At 39.6% G+C, this 6,000-nt stretch overlaps 1 long non-coding RNA gene across 1 annotated transcript in view; it reads right to left on the bottom strand.

Annotated features, from left to right (window-relative positions):
• The window catches only part of LOC138978815 (uncharacterized), a 14,825-nt gene extending 9,583 nt beyond the window's left edge, over positions 1 to 5,242 (bottom strand). Inside the window, exon 1 of the long non-coding RNA XR_011459816.1 lies at positions 5,087 to 5,242. This is a non-coding gene — a long non-coding RNA (uncharacterized lncRNA). The remainder of the gene's footprint in view (positions 1 to 5,086) is intronic.
• Positions 5,243 to 6,000: the final 758 nt, after the last annotated feature.

The raw sequence follows: 6,000 nt of genomic DNA, 5'->3' as shown, positions 1-6,000 counted from the left end.
TATTACACAAAACAATAATGTACTGAAATGCATCTGCGAGTTCTTTAGACTGGCATATAACACATATTCTTTGGTTATGTGATTTATTTAATATTCTGCCTTTCTGAATTGGCAATTTATGATTTAATGTTCTCAAACATAAAAAGAAAGTGCTAGGTCATGGGGTAAAATGTTGAAATAATGTTCAAATTTGTTTGTTTGTTTGCTTAACGCCCAGCCGACCACGAAGGGCCATGTCAGGGCGGTGTTGCTTTGACATTTAACGTGCGCCACACACAAGACAGAAGTCGCAGCACAGGCTTCATGTCTCACCCAGTCACATTATTCTGACACCGGAGCAACCAGTCCTAGCACAAACCCCATAATGCCAGACGCCAGGCGGAGCAGCCACTAGATTGCCAATTTTAAAGTCTTAGGTATGACCCGGCCGGGGGTCGAACCCACAATGTTCAAATGTAAATGTATCTTTAAACAATCTATAATTAGAAAATATCGTTTACACTTAACTCCGATAACCACGACTGTAAATATATTGATCTTTTAGGCATTTTAACTTTTTCGATTTAAACTATTTTTCGGAACATCGTAAATTAAACTGGTTATGCTCAAAACAACTAAGACCAAGAGCATTAAAGTTGTTGTAACATGATTTTAAATAGGATACTTTATATAATTATGTTATTTACATACATTTGAAACGTATTACTATCATAACAATCCACCAACTTAAACCAAAAACTGATTTTCTCAATTTCAAAACAATCTTAGGCCACACACACAAAAATGTGTTGGTTCATAGTAACCCGGCCGACGTTATTTTTTCTCGCCGACCCTTAAACTTATTTTCATTTCTCAAAAAAACAAAAACAAAAAAACAACTGTTGGCACATTTTGCGAACTATACCGAGACTGAGGGCAGAAACCTCCTTTGCACTCGACATCACACAGGACAGTTGCAATAGAGGCTTTGACTTAATTATAAAATAAAATAAACAAATCAAAATACAATACCCGACCTATACCGACCCTTCTTTTTTTCCTTTTTTTTTGCCACGTTACTCTAAACCAACATTTGGTTTTGGGAGGCCTTATACAAACGAAGCTGCAATTGTGTTGCTAAATTAACCAAATTTGGGCCTAATACTTCTCAATCATATAATAACATTAGTGCAAATATACAATCAAATAATTCAACTTGAATATAATAAAGACAGCGACAATGTTCTACAGATCTTTTACAGACTAAACATTGATCAAGAGGTCGTATCATATAATAACTTCTGTGCTTTATTAAACTTATTATTATAATTAAACATTAAACCTCAAAATTAAAAACCAACACGACCCAAATTGTTTTCTCTTTATATTTAAATAATGACAATTTTCGTATTTTGCTTTTTAAAAAACCCAAACTATTTCGTTTTTTTGGCGTTTACACGCAAACTCCACTGATCACAATATTCGGACAACATATAAACCGAATATATTTAGTGCTTTGGCATTCTCCTCAAATGTTTGTATCATTTGCATATAACTAAATGTACATCAAGTACATCATTGCAGATTGCGTATTGGTATGAGTGATTTGAATTTTGATTTATGTAAGCGGCACCTTAAGGATTGCTCTCAATGCGAGTGTGGTTATCCCAGCGAGACTGCTGAACATTACTTATTGCATTGTCCCTTGTATAGATATATAAGATTATTGTCCATTGATAATTTGACAAATGATTATAAGTATATCGAAATAGTATTGAAAGGCATCCCGCAATATTCACGAAATGTCAACCAGACCATATTCATAACTGTACAGGACTATATTAGACAGACGGGCAGGTTCCGTAAATGAGCCTCTATACTTCACTCATTACATTTATTAGACACTGTCATGCGACATGCTGCCTGACAAATTTTTCCCCATAACCTCTCTCATGTTCTTTTGTTGTTTTCCGACTTATCAATTATGTCTCGATTTATGCGCAATGTAGTGACTTTTCCTCTGATCACAATACGCATTAACTTTGTGCGAGTGTCTTATGTGCACTTATTACAATTGAAAAAATCCCCTCAAATATTGGCGCTCCAAGTCTTCTTCTTCTTCTTCTTTTTCCCTTAAGCTAGCTACTAGCTAGCTGCCCTTTCCCCACCTCCTGTATCACCAACCCCTTCCCATTTTCTGCTTGTTTGTGTATCTGTTTTGTCTTTTGTTTTGTTTTTCGTTTCCTGAAAGGAGCTAATGTACTTATTCCGCCATCATGCTAACCTTTGTTTTGTCATTACTATGATTGCTTAAAATAAGCATTATATGCTTGAGTATGTAATCATCCATGCATTGTTCTTGTCATGATTAAAATTGAATAACATTTTGTTTAAACCATATAACTAAATGTTCATGTTAAACATCAACTCTGCATCATATAGTTATAAATCCAACATAACACAGGATTTTATCCGTGCGTATTTGGTCTTGTGCTTGCGTGTACACACGAAGGGGGTTAAGTCACTAGCAGGTCTGCACATAAGTTGACCTGGGAGATCGGAAAAATCTCCACTCTTAACCCACCAGGCGGCAGCGGCCGGGATTCGAACTCACGACCTCCCGATTAGTAGGCCGACGTCTTACCACCACGCCACTGCGCCCGTCTGTTTTATCCAACAAAAAAGAACAAAGATGTCACGTACATCTTTGTAATATTTAACATTTAGTTCATGTGACAGTAAATATATTGAAATTGTATTTTGTTACAATGCATATGTTCTGCGCGAACTTAGAATCCGGTTTCATTCTAGAATGGACCGGGTCCAGGTTGGAATTCTAACCCTGCGCAAGTACAGGGGTGCCATTCTAGAATGAAACCCTTGTTGCTGGTCCATTCTAGAATCGGCCGTGCGCAAGGTTGGAATTTGGGTCCAAGTTGGAATAGTCATTTCAGTTAGACTATCACACAGCCAAAGCCACAAATGTGGATTTTCTGTTTGTTTTTGTTTTTTGTGTGTTTGGTTGGGGTTTTTTTCGGGTTTTTTACACTTTACTCAAAGACATCGTGAATTGGGATTGTGATGTTCTGAAAGTGATTACGATTTTGAGAGACACCCAGCACTGATCGCTACGAACGGAAATTTCCGGACTGACAGTGTTTTGCCGATCTCGCTTGTAACTTTTAATCTTATTCATATACATGAAGTTGGTCTTCTGAATTGTGAAGATATAATGTCAACTTTTTTTTAAACCTGTGACAACAGCTCTATAACTCACTCTGTCCTTCTGTTGGTCTGTCTGTCGGTTAGTCGGTCTGACCGTCTGTCTGTCTGTCTGTCAAAAAAATTGTCAAAAAACCGGACATTTCCGAGAGGCAGGAGATACCGCTGACATTGCAAGCGGCCGCAACCGGCTCTCATCACAAAAACAACTGCCCTGCAAACAATACCGCCCTGGTAGTCCCCCTTGCTATGGTCTGCCTTTGTTTATTGCGTACTCAGGAGTGTCAACTTTCTTGACATGACATGACATCGCAAGATCGCCAAAGAATTTTTTCAGGGGTAGACAAATCAGCCCCATTTTATCAAAGGGAAGGTGCAGGTGGAGATAATTCAAGGGAAGACAACTCTGTCTTACCTACAAACATTACGGCCCCCTTTATTCAAGGGTTTCATTCTAGAATGGCACCCCTGTACTTGCGCAGGGTTAGAATTCCAACCTGGACCCGGTCCATTCTAGAATGAAACCGGATTCTAAGTTCGCGCAGAACACATACATCATCCCAATTCAACTTTTTGTCTGGAGTTAAAAACTAAAATTCAATAGAACAAGTCGCGTGAAGCGATGTAAAGACATTAAGTCAAGATCAACACCACAAACCAATCTTCGCCGAGACTACATTCAGATAGCCTCGGCTAACCATACCGAAGACCAGGACGGGTCACGCTCGCCGCCACGAAGCACGCGTCCGTAGTACTTACTGAACCTATTTCCTTTCATTCTGTGCATATGTTTAGGTTAACATGACTTATCTATATATTTTTGAATTCGAGAGAAGATGAGGAATATAATGCAATCAATTTAAAATCTGTTTGAGAAACATCGATTTTAAAGACAACTTTAATGAATAAACTCCCCTTCAAGTCAGTGAAATGCAATACCAAAGTCCGGGCTCTGTCGAAGATTACTTGACCAAAATGTCAACCAGTTTGGTTAAAACATGAGAGCGTGACAGTGCTGCCTCAACTTTCACAAAAAGCCGGATATGACGTCATCAAATACATTTATCAAAAAAAATGAAAACAAATGTGGGGATATTATACTCAGGAACTCTCATGTAACGTTTCATGAAGATCGGTCCCGTAGTTTTCTCGGAATCGCTGTACACACACACACACACATATATATACACACACACACTCACTCACACACACACACACACACACACACACACACACACACACACACACACACACACACACACACACACACACACACACACATACATACATACATACATACATACAAACGAGAGGACTGGGTGGCCGAGTGGTAACGCACTTGCGCTCGGAATCGAGAGGTTGCGTGTTCGACCCTGGGTCGGGCCGCTATTTTCTCCCCCCTTTCCTAACCTAGATGGTGGGTTCAAGTGCTAGTCTTTCGGATGAGACGAAAAACCGAGGTCCCTTCGTGTACACTATATTGGGGTGTGCACGTTAAAGATCCCACGATTGACAAAAGGGTCTTTCCTGGCAAAATTGTATAGGCATAGATAAAAATGTCCATCAAATACCCGTGTGACTTGGAATAAAGGCCGCGAAAGGTGAACATTCGCCTAACAGGCTTGAGGTTTGCTGGTCGATGTGAATGCGTGATATATTGTGTAAAAAATTCCATCTCACACGGCATAAAGCGCTTTGAACTTCGGATAAGGCGCTATATAAATAAAGAGAATAAAAAAAATCAAAAAAAAACATACATACACCACGACCCTCATCTCGATTCCCCCTATAAAAAAAGAACTCACCTATATCGGTGTCAAAACATTTAGTTCATTTGATTTAGATCACAAGAAAAAGACTAGTCTTACAATTGTAAAATACTTACCAAACAGTGAGGATACCTTCTTTCATAGGCTGTAGTGGTCGACTTGTCGTTGGTTGTAGTGGTTGACTTTTCGTTGACTATAGCGGTTGACTTCTTTTCTGAAGTCTTTACTGGGGGAGCTCTCTCTTATATATCAGCCACAAAGGCTCATGAAAACCCATTCAAAGGGATATACCTTGATCGTTAAAGCCTGGGAAAGTCTGACGACTGCCATTTAAAGATTATATCAATATCCTTCGAATGTTCAATTAAGACTGTAGAATTTTTTTAAAACATTTAGTCAAAACTTGACTAAATATAAAAAAAGCAACTCGTGTAAATCTGGTAGGACACAGCAAGCCATGTAATGTTCTCTATGTAAGCAATATTAAGAACTCAATCTCCAGAGAAGCTATGTGTGGTGATGAACTTCACTTGTTCGTTTTCTTAATTCCTAGTAATTGTCCCCGCTTGGGGCGGGGATGTAGCTCAGTCGGTAGCGCGCTGGATTTGTATCCAGTTGGCCGCTGTCAGCGTGAGTTCGTCCCCACGTTCGGCGAGAGATTTATTTCTCAGAGTCAACTTTGTGTGCAGACTCTCCTCGGTGTCCGAACACACCCGTGTGTACACGCAAGCACAAGGCCAAGTAAGCAACGAAAAAGATCCTGTAATCCATGTCAGAGTTCGGTGGGTTATAGAAACACGAAAATACCCAGCATGCTTCCTCCGAAAACGGCGTATGGCTGCCTAAATGGCGGGGTAAAAAAACGGTCATACACGTAAAATTCCACTCGTGCAAAAAACACGAGTGTACGTGGGAGTTTCAGCCCACGAACGCGGAAGAAGAAGAAGAAGTCCCCGGTGCCACACAGCTCTCTCTTACACCATTGTGCATGTCGTAATAACTTTTGGCGCTAATTACTTCCCTTAGTTGA

The sequence above is a fragment of the Littorina saxatilis genome, linkage group LG10, assembly GCF_037325665.1.
Source record: "Littorina saxatilis isolate snail1 linkage group LG10, US_GU_Lsax_2.0, whole genome shotgun sequence".
NCBI classification, from domain to species: domain Eukaryota; kingdom Metazoa; phylum Mollusca; class Gastropoda; order Littorinimorpha; family Littorinidae; genus Littorina; species Littorina saxatilis.
Note: the sequence above shows the minus strand (reverse complement) of the source record. Positions and strands in the feature narration are given on the sequence as shown.